The 10,343-nt window shown below is 37.2% G+C and overlaps 1 pseudogene; it reads left to right on the forward strand.

The window, feature by feature from the left end:
- The first annotated feature begins 1,414 nt into the window (after positions 1-1,414).
- On the forward strand, positions 1,415-4,481 carry LOC114698344 (annotated as a pseudogene).
- The last annotated feature ends 5,862 nt before the right edge of the window (positions 4,482-10,343 follow it).

Raw genomic sequence — 10,343 nt, forward strand, 5'->3', positions numbered from 1 at the left:
GGAGGGTAAAGGAATATATATATATATATATATATATATATATATATATATATATCAGGATACAAGTGATCTCGTAGGATAAATGGGAAGGGAGGACTCTTTAACCAAGGACAGAGGTAAATTCAGAATAAAATGGGATGAGGATAAAGGGGAATAACTAGATTCAAGTGATCTGATAGGAGACAAAGGAAATGGGGGCTTCTTTAAGAAGGGAAGGGGGGAATATAGAAGAGAGAGAAGGATAAAATAACACCAAGGATGTCTGAAAAAGCCATAAGGTATCATGCTATTAACTATTTACAAAGAAAACATATATGGGTAATTCTTTATCTAAATACACATATATAAATCTAAAACAAGAAGTGGTTGGTCATGAGGTTATAAACATGCCCAGTTTAAACAGATAAATTCAAGTAGTTTCCAAAATGTTGATAATAATTTATACTCTTGTCAGTAAAACATGAGAGCTCAAGTTGTTCTACAGCCTTGCTAACATCAGATATGCTCAGGCATTAACTTTTTTTCTATTCTAATAATGCTGAACAAAAAAAGTTAACTATAACAGACAATTCCAGAGAAGCTAGGTAAAAGGGTGGAACCTTAAGAGGGATATGCCCCACCTGCAGGGCTACAATGGGTACTCAGCCACCCTAAGGAGGGGATATAGGGACAGGAGATACAAAGGAAATATACCAAGTCTAGATTCTGATCAAGGTGCAACTTTATTTTTCTCCAGAAGGGTTTATATAGTTCCTGCAGGGTAGGGGGAGCAAGAAGCTGTCATCTGCATAAGGTGGGGCAAGCTAACAGGATGTTTGTATAGGTTGTTTACAGGGTGAAAGGGTCAAGGGCTCTGACTCAATGTCCTGTTGCTAGGCAACCTGACTGTAAGATGATCTAGTTCCCTGTCTTATCGGGGGTCTGTATTTTTCACTAACTAGAGATTCTGTCCTTGTCCCTGACAGGGATACATATGGAAGACCCCAGGAAGGGAAACTAGTTAAGATCTCCTAGGTAAACTGGGGGGCTGGGTAGAAGGGAAAAGATGGAGGATGGGAATAGGAAGGACTGAGATGGTCTAGTGGAGGGAGGGATGGAAAGGTTGAACAATTAAAGAGATACCTTGGTAGAAGCAACGATTAGGGTATTAGGGAGAAACCTGGCACTAGTAAAATCCCCAGGAATCTACAAGAATGACACCAGCTAAGACTCCTAGCAATAATGGAGAGAGTGCCTGAACTTACCTTTCCCTATAGTTAGATAAATGACTACCCTAGTTGTCATCATAGAACCTACAACTTATAATTGATGGAAGCAGATGCAGTGATCCACAATCAAGCACCTGGCTGAGCTCCTAAACTTCAGTTGAAGAGAGGGAGGAGGAATCACAGGAGCAAGTGAGGTCAAGATCATGATGTGGAAAACCATAGAGACAGAGGACCCAAGCTGGTGGGAGCTCATGGACTATGGCCTGTCAGTTGGGGAACATGCATGGGAACAACAGAGGCCCTCTGAATGTGAGTGACAGTTCTGTGACTAGATCTGTTTGGGGAGATCCTGGCAGTGGGACCAGGACTTATCCTGGTGCATGAAATGGAATTTTGGAACACATTCCCTAGCAGGGGATAACTTGCTCTCAGCCTTGACTCAGGGGGGAGGGCCTTGGTCTTGCCTCAACTTAGCATGCCAGACTATGTTGACTTCCCAAGGGAGGCCTGACCCTCTCTGATGAATGGACAGGGGGTGGGATGGTAGGAGGTGGGAAAGAGGAGGGAAGGGGAACCAGAATGTGAAATGGAAAAAAAAAAAAACTTTTTTAAAATAAATAAATAAAAATTTTAAAAATAACTAACTAACTAAATATACACACTTAATTCTGTATGTAAGTATACAATGTAGTTTTAATGAACTTTTCTTATCTGGGATAACAATACTTGCTCCAAGAGCCAAATGCCACTTAACAAAAACTCAATAGTATATATGAGAAGCCATCTTTTCAGTTATTGCCAAGATTATCTAAGACTCCAAAAATAAACGTACACCCTATGTTGACCTTGGTTGCCCCCAGAAGTGGAGGTGAAGTCGCTATAGATGAAGACACCATGGAATTCAGACACAGGAACCAGCGATCCCTGAGCTGGAACCAATCTTAGTGCTTCTTCCATGAGGACTAGCTTTTATGGTGACAAAAGACACTATGCAAGCTTCCAAAGGAAAGAGGCAACCAACAGTCCTTCCAAGCTATGAAGTCTATGAATCGTGACATTGACCAGCACGGCAGAATAACCATAAAGTGCAGTAGTGGCATGTATATCTTAGTGGTAACCAACAACTCTCTAGCTGTATGTAACATCTGCTCAACAAGAAACTACACCTAGTACTTAAAACCTAGCTAACTGTTCAGTTCCAGTGAAGTCATGAATATTAGAAGAGAATCTGCAATCACTACTTAAGTAAGCCAGCATAATCCAAAAAACAGTTTAGAGAGCTATCCTTACACTCACAGAAAAATGTAATCTTCACCCTTATTTAAGGAGAATTCTCTTTGAAACAGAAAGAGATCATTATAGAGAAATACAACCAATCAAAATGCAGTGTTGAGGAGCTGAGTCCCAATGGCTATATCTACAAAACATTCTTGCACTTAAGGCTCAAGGATCATTGCATATTAGGGTGGTGGAAAGATTGTAAGAAACAGAATATTGGAGAGTTTGCTCTGAGACTGTGTCTCATAGGAATTTCAGAAGCTACACCCATAAATTCTCACCAACATAACTGCCCAAAAGTGGGATGAACAAGCATAAAACCCCAGGCATTCAAGAATGAACAGGGAAAAGCCTATGAGGTTTCAACCATATCAAATCAACTATAAGCAAATGAAAAATGATGGGAATGAGAGAAATAGTCTTCCTCGAGGAATATCACACCAATTGGTTATCCAATACAAAATAATCACCCCTGAAAACATATATACAAGTAACATTTTACAGACTGAGCAGATCTTAGTAGGAATATGTGTATATATATATATATATGCAACAACAATTAATTAAAAAAGAGACCATGAATTAGAGAGAATATAAAATAAAATAAAACAGGAAAAGGAGAAACAGCCTCCACATTTCTAGGATTACACAGTGTGTGTTCCACTGTCCCTTGCTTCTCTTTCATTTTCATGACTACCAAGGATCCTACTGCAGACTGGGTTATTTACCTACACCTCAGCTGATGAACAGTTTGTTATTTCAATGTTGACAATACAGTGATGATCTGACTGTTAGCCTTGTATATGAGCTTTGTATGGCCATACAACAGATTGCATCCAATTGTACCATTGTAAAACAATAAATATGTGTTGGCTGCTTCTCTGGCTCAAGGCCTCAGATAGAACTGTGATGCATCCCACTGCTGCCTAAGCCTAGGGTTTCACCTAGGTTTGAGACTCCTAGGTTTGAGAAACCTAGGTTCTCAGCTCCTCAACACAGGGACCACAGCACAGCTCACTGTATGGCAGCTGTCTGTCCTGACAGTGAGAAATGAGAAGGCAAGCAAGGCAAAAGCCAATCTTTATAGAAATTAATTCTGGTAATCAGCCCAGCTCCCTACAGTGGTGTTCATTTATAATCCTACCACCCAGGAGGCTGAGGCCAGAGGGTTGCTACAGAGCTGGAGGCTAGTCTGGGCTACAGGGCAACTCCCTGTCTCAAATAGGTAGACACCTTCCTGCTCAGCCTGGTGACTTGAGTTTGTTCTCCAAGACCTACATAGTAGAGGGAGAAGACCAACACCCTAAAGCTGTCCTCTGATCTCCTCATGTGGAGCATGACTTATGAGTGCTCCCAAGTGCGTGCTTGTGAACCCCTGTGTGGGAACACACACACACACACACACACACACACACACACACACACACACACACACTGCTTTATACACTGCTCTCCTGATGCTGGTAGGAGTCAAGGAAGAAGCTATGAGGCAGGCATTAGACCCTTGTTAAAGCCACATGGTATTGACGGAGTGTGCTGTGTATTTTTGTAGCAGGTACTACTGTACACAGCATCAGCACTCAGGCTGTGTGGCAGCTTGTCATTGTAGTCAAGGGCACCATGCCAAGGAGTCATTCCTTGAAGGAGTATAACATCTATTGCTGCTCCTGGACCTTTGTCAGCTTGAACAACTGGGTGAAAGACTTAGACAAGTGGTGCCAGACTAGTGACAACTGCTATGCTCAGGTATATGACCTGGAAAACTGTACATTACTCTTAGACAACCCCTACACCAGCTCCTACTCCTACTCCTGCTCTGGGAATGATATCACCTGCAGCGACAAAAACAAAGCCTGTAAGGACTTCATCTAACAACTGTGACTGCCAGGCCACCATCTGCTTCTCCAAGGTTCCATACAAAAAGCAGTACAAAGACCTTAACCCCAAGAAACTCTGTTAGACTTGTCACCTCAGTTGCTGGTACACCATCCCTGCCTGCCTGGTTGTGTTCACTACACACTGTGCCTTCTAATAAAGCACAGATTGAAAGAAAAAAAAGAAAGGAGAAAAATAGAGAGAAGCATTTCCCAAATAAGACTGGAAATCAAATAATACAGTCAACTTTGTTGTTTATGAAGGAAGTATAAATAGTTATCACAACAAAAGACACATCACCTAGCAAGGCAAAAATTATAGCCTTACAAGAATGAATATAGGCAAGGACATTGGTTAACTGTATTTTTATATATTGCCACTGCAAGTATAAAATTGAGCAATTTCTTTGGTGGAAAAGGTCTGGAAATTTATTTTAAATTGAAACATGCAAATTATTGCATAACCCAGAAATTCTTTCAAAGATTTAGATTAGAATAATGAAAGCATATGCCACAGAAAGATTTGTAAAAATGGTCATGCTGACTTTTCTCATCATAGTTCAATATGGGAATCATCCAGCTGTCCAAGAAAAGCAGAATAGGTAGATAAATACATTGAGTTCATTCATTTTTGAGATAATCCAATAATAAAAGATGATAAGATATTGATGTACACATCAAATGAGAAAATTTAAAAAACATTATTCTTAACGAATGGTGCTTTATACAAAAGTATATGTCATATGACTTCATTTGCATAAAATTCTAGAACAGAGAAACAATCTATAGTTAGAAAATGTGAAACAGCACTTGCTTTTGCACTTAGAGTAAAAGCAGGGATTGACTAGGAAAGCCTCTGAAGGATGTTACTGGGCTAGTCCCAGCAAAATATTCTGTACTGGGGTAAAGATGTGTGCACATTTGTCAATGCACATCACCAAATACTATATGCTAAAATTGTTCATTCTTTTGTCTAAAAAAATTTAACCTGAAAGAAAAATTACAAATAACCTTAAGCAAATATTAAAATGTACTTAATAACATTAATGCAGAAGTACATAAGGGCAGTATACATTGATGTCTGAATCTTACTTTGGCTCACTGACAGAGAAGTACTAGGAGATGAATAAGTGAATAACCATGCAATATGATAAGCATGGTAAAAATTACTTGGAGAATATAAATAGTATTTGGATATTTATCATACAATTCTATCACTTGAATGGTGGAAATTATAAAGCATACACTCAATGAAGATATTACAAATATAAATGAAGTCAGCCAAATATTATGTAAGAATAAATGCCCAATGCCATAGCCTAAGATAAACTCAGTGAGATTTTATTTTGTTTATCAGCTTAAAATATTAGATACATTTGTTACCATGCTTTAGTTAAAAGAGTCATCAAAAATGTATCAGACATTTTAATTGAACTTAATGGGATACTGTGATGACTATATTTTTTTTGTTTCCTTGAACATATAGAGCACATGCTTTTATAGTTATAGGATGTATTCTTTTTTTATGATGCTGGATGAGTCATCTTGCCTTTCACAATTGGAAATGAACAAATCTCTTGAGCCTTAAAACTTATTAATTGTAAGTTTTTGTTTTGGACTGCAAAAGGCCCTTAGCATCAATGGTAGGATGAAAGCTCAAGATGTCTGCACCCCAGCATAGCTTTCTTCTTATTCAGTACCCTAAAATTTTAGGTGTTAAGAGCCATGCACAGCTCTATATATGGCCCTTAATCTTTAATGAATATATCACTATTTTGTCTTTTAATTAAAATATAAAATTTAAAACATAATATTGAATTTTGCTTCCATTCTCTTTCATTGGGTCACTTTGGACATTGTAAGTTATTTTCTTAATAAAATCGCTATTAATGGTATACACACACATATCACAGGTACATTTCCTACAAATCAAGAGGATTTAATGAAGCCTTTTGGTTTATAGTGAAGGTATTAATGAGCACAAAGCAGAAACGCATACTTACTTTTCAAAACATGGGAGTCACACTAAAATAGAGTTATATATTCCTACAACTTATCAGGCAAGATACTCAGACAATGTCTTAAGACACAATGTAATTACATGTTCACATAACAAAGTACCTACTTGAAGACACCCTTAATATTCTGATAGGTCACCTGCCTTTAGACTGCAGGTCTTAATTACTTTCTATTGTGTAGGTGATAAATGAATATGGCATGAAGGTTAACAACTCTCTGAGCCAGCTCTCTCTTGTTTTTCTCTTCTGGGGGTTACTGAAAAATCACACTAAGCGAAGAGAATTCCTGTGCATGAAGTCAGCCTTTGCTGTGTTTCTAAGTGGTCGCCATTAGCAGATGGAAAGGTTCCTCTTTAGATATGGAACACTGTATTTTCATATCCCCCTACGTTTGATCAAAAATAAATTTAAGACTTACTAGAAGGAAGAAGAGGGAAAGGAATTTGCATAGTTGTCATTATCTTCATAAACTTGTGAAAAATATTACCAGAAACAAAATATTTGATTATATACCAGGATTTTGAAGATTTTATTTTCAGGTTTCAGTGTATGGGAACTCACTGGAGCTAAAATTTTCTGCCTGGTGTGGTAGTTCATTCTGTTAATCCTAGAACTTTGTTGGCAGAGAAAAGCAGATCTCTGAGTTCCAAACCACCTTCCTCCTCGTAACAAACTTCAGGCCAGCCAGGGTAACATAGTAAAACGCAGTCTAAAAAGCTTTGATTTTATCAAATTATTTTTTTCTGTTTAAAATTACTTAATCTCATGATTATTTTCAACTACATTTTTGAGAATTTCATACATGAGTACTATTTACAACATTTCCATTCCTCCTACTCCCTGCTCCTTCTCCACCCATATCTTTTCTGATTCCCTTTCTAATTCATGACTTATTCTTTTTTTTTAATTATTATTACTGCATACATACACACAATTTACTAAATCTATTTAGTGTTTCTCATATATGCATATGTTTACAACTGACCACTTAGGCTCATTCTTGGAGAAAAGTATGTCTTAGAGGTCATTGACTGTCTAGATCTCTTCATCTAGGGGCGGGACCTTATGGAATTTCCGCATCTATGTTGGCATGTCCACTGCTATGGTTATTATGCAGGTCTTGTTTGCACAATTATTGAATTATTTGTGTGATTTTTGAGGCCAGGAATTCAAACCTATACTGAGAGCAACTTTGCTTTTAGGATCTCTGCCATATTCAGATTTGACAGGACAGGTTTAAGCATGTAAGTATTCATGTATCCCTCAATCACAGGGGTTCTAGAGAGTGTCCTTCTCTAATCTCAACTCTGGGGAAAAGACAAATTTGAAATTAAGTATGAAGAAGCAAAGGACTAATGTCCTAGTTTCAGTCACAGCCACAGCAATGAGTCCAGATAAAATGCTTCTGTTGATCTTTGCCTTTCAAGGGAGAGGTATTCTATGAATGGTTGGAGATTGTGTCATCATAACTCTGATCCTACATTCAGCCTCTTCCACTAGTTACAGCAGTAGTTTCATATGTAATTTCAAAAGTATCTCCATTATCATGAAGAATTTTTATTGTCTGATGTACAGCTGCAAATAAGACTGTAGATTCTCTAGTGTAGGACCTTGTCTCCCACAGCCTGTTTCCCAAAGAACTAGGAGGAGCAAAACACAGCACTAATGAACAAGTTCAATAATATGAAAAGGTAAAGACAACAGTAAAGAAAAACTAGTGTTCGAAAGGAATATTTCAGAATAGCTTCCACCCATTCTTTGTAAAGAAAAAAAAAAGGAATACTGGATCCATAAAATGAAAAAAAAAATCCATTTATAGACAAATGTGAATATATTTGGATAGTAAAGACATCTCTGATGAAACCCAGGTCACTAAAGCATAAAACAAATTCAAGATGCCCACACACACACACACACACACACACCTGCAGAGGAAAGACAAAATGAATGTGTGGACGTTTCCAGTCAAGATCAGAGCTCATGAGGACAAAAGACCTGGATCAGAATTGTAATTATGTTACTTTATGATCACCCAACCTCAGACAAACTAGTCAGTATTTCCACAGCTCCAAATTGACAATGATAAAGATATTTGACATTGTCATTCAGAGAAATTGACAAAACTTGTGCAAAATGACTAATATCTGGCACATGAGAATTTTCAATGTGTGACAGATGGTGATAAGCACAGGGTGGGATGTTGAATTAAATGCACACTTAGAGTAAATAACTAAAAGTTTAAAAAACAGGAAAATATAGTAAAAAAAAAGTAGTAATGTTTAAATGCAATCAATACTAAGTGCTTCATGAGAGTTAAATCATTCAATTGTTATAACAAGCCTAAGAAGGACATGAATCATGGAAGCAGTCAGAACACAGTAAAAGGGAGACAACTGGATATATTAAAAAGCAATTATAACATTTAGGCAAAATTAACAATTTATGACTTTTAAGAAATACATTGGATAAATTTCAATAATTTAGGAAAATAACTATATACATATCTAATTAGGAGATAAGAATGTAGCTATCAACAAAACCAATGGAAAATACCAATGCCAAAATATTGCCATTGTTGTCAACATCAGAGAAGCTTTTGGTGTTGCTAAAGAAGCTATGATTTGGTTGTAAATTTGAAATAGAAACAATCACATATTACCAAGCAAACAAAAAGTGGAGTGCACTCTCATGTGTATGTGTGTGTATATGTGTGTGTTTGCTCACATGTGTGGGTGAGTACATGTGAGTGTGTGTGTGTGTGTGTGTGTGTGTGTGTGTGTGTGTGTGTGTGTGGAGGTGGGGTGGGGGGTCATGACAGTAGAAAGGGGACTATGAAAGAAGAGGAGAATCTTGAGGGAGAGAGATGGGGGGACAGAGAGGGTGGTATAAGTGACATGAAACAGTAGGGAGACTACTTGGGAGGAGAAAGAGAAACCACGAGATTGGGGAAATAAAATAATGGGAGATGATAAGGAATCAGAATGAAATATGTGTTTGAAAGTACCACAATGAAATCTGATACTTTGTGTGCTAAATTAAAAACCAGCACATACACATATAAACATAGTATGCATATAAAGAGATGTAAATTCTGTCTGTAGAGATCATTGAAGAAAACACAAGTGAGAAATTTGTTATTGGTATATGTTATAAAATCTAGCTTTTACTATTGAAATAAATATGAGACCCACAAAACATAAGCTTTTGGTAAATAATATTAATATATAAAGTCACTGTGCTCGTATGACTAAGGGTTGACACATAAGCCACTACCCCAAGCATATAAAAAAGTCATTCTCCCACAAGCTATGCACCTCATTATGGTAATTAAATCCACTTTCCACATTTCCTTAACAGGATCTAGAAATGTTTTTTTCTTGAAAATTTGTACTTCACCTGCAGACCTCTTTGTAACCTAAACATCTGTTGGAACATTCTCTTTCTACTCAAGTTTCATAGTCTCTGTGCAGTGAATGACCAGGTGTCAATAGTCTAGTTCAACACCCATAACCTGCTAGAACTGCTTCTTGACCTCTGAGTACACTGTGATTATGTGCTTGATATACATTGGGTATTCAGAAGACTTTGCTTATTTTTCAATGAAAACATACCATCTTATGCTATTTTGACATCCTTTGCAAATATACAATTATCTTCTTTTCCACAAGGTTAAATTCAATTCAAGTAGATGATGATGCTTTCCTGATTTAAATTTTCAAATGAGATAGTACAGTAAGATTTATTATACAGGACCTGTGGTATTCAGGGGTTCTCAGTCAAAGCACTGAAAAGACCATGAGCTGGTGCAAAGATTAACTCCACCATAATAACTGTTTTCAGATCTACTGGGAAACAGTTTTCATTTTATTTATGAGCCTCATATTTTAAATTGACGCTCATGCTGGGCAATGTGTGAAATTATTTGACTGTGACCAGACTTATTTATAAATTCAATATGAAGACTG

The sequence above is a fragment of the Peromyscus leucopus genome, chromosome 2 (assembly GCF_004664715.2).
Source record: "Peromyscus leucopus breed LL Stock chromosome 2, UCI_PerLeu_2.1, whole genome shotgun sequence".
In the NCBI taxonomy this organism is placed as follows: Eukaryota; Metazoa; Chordata; class Mammalia; order Rodentia; family Cricetidae; genus Peromyscus; species Peromyscus leucopus.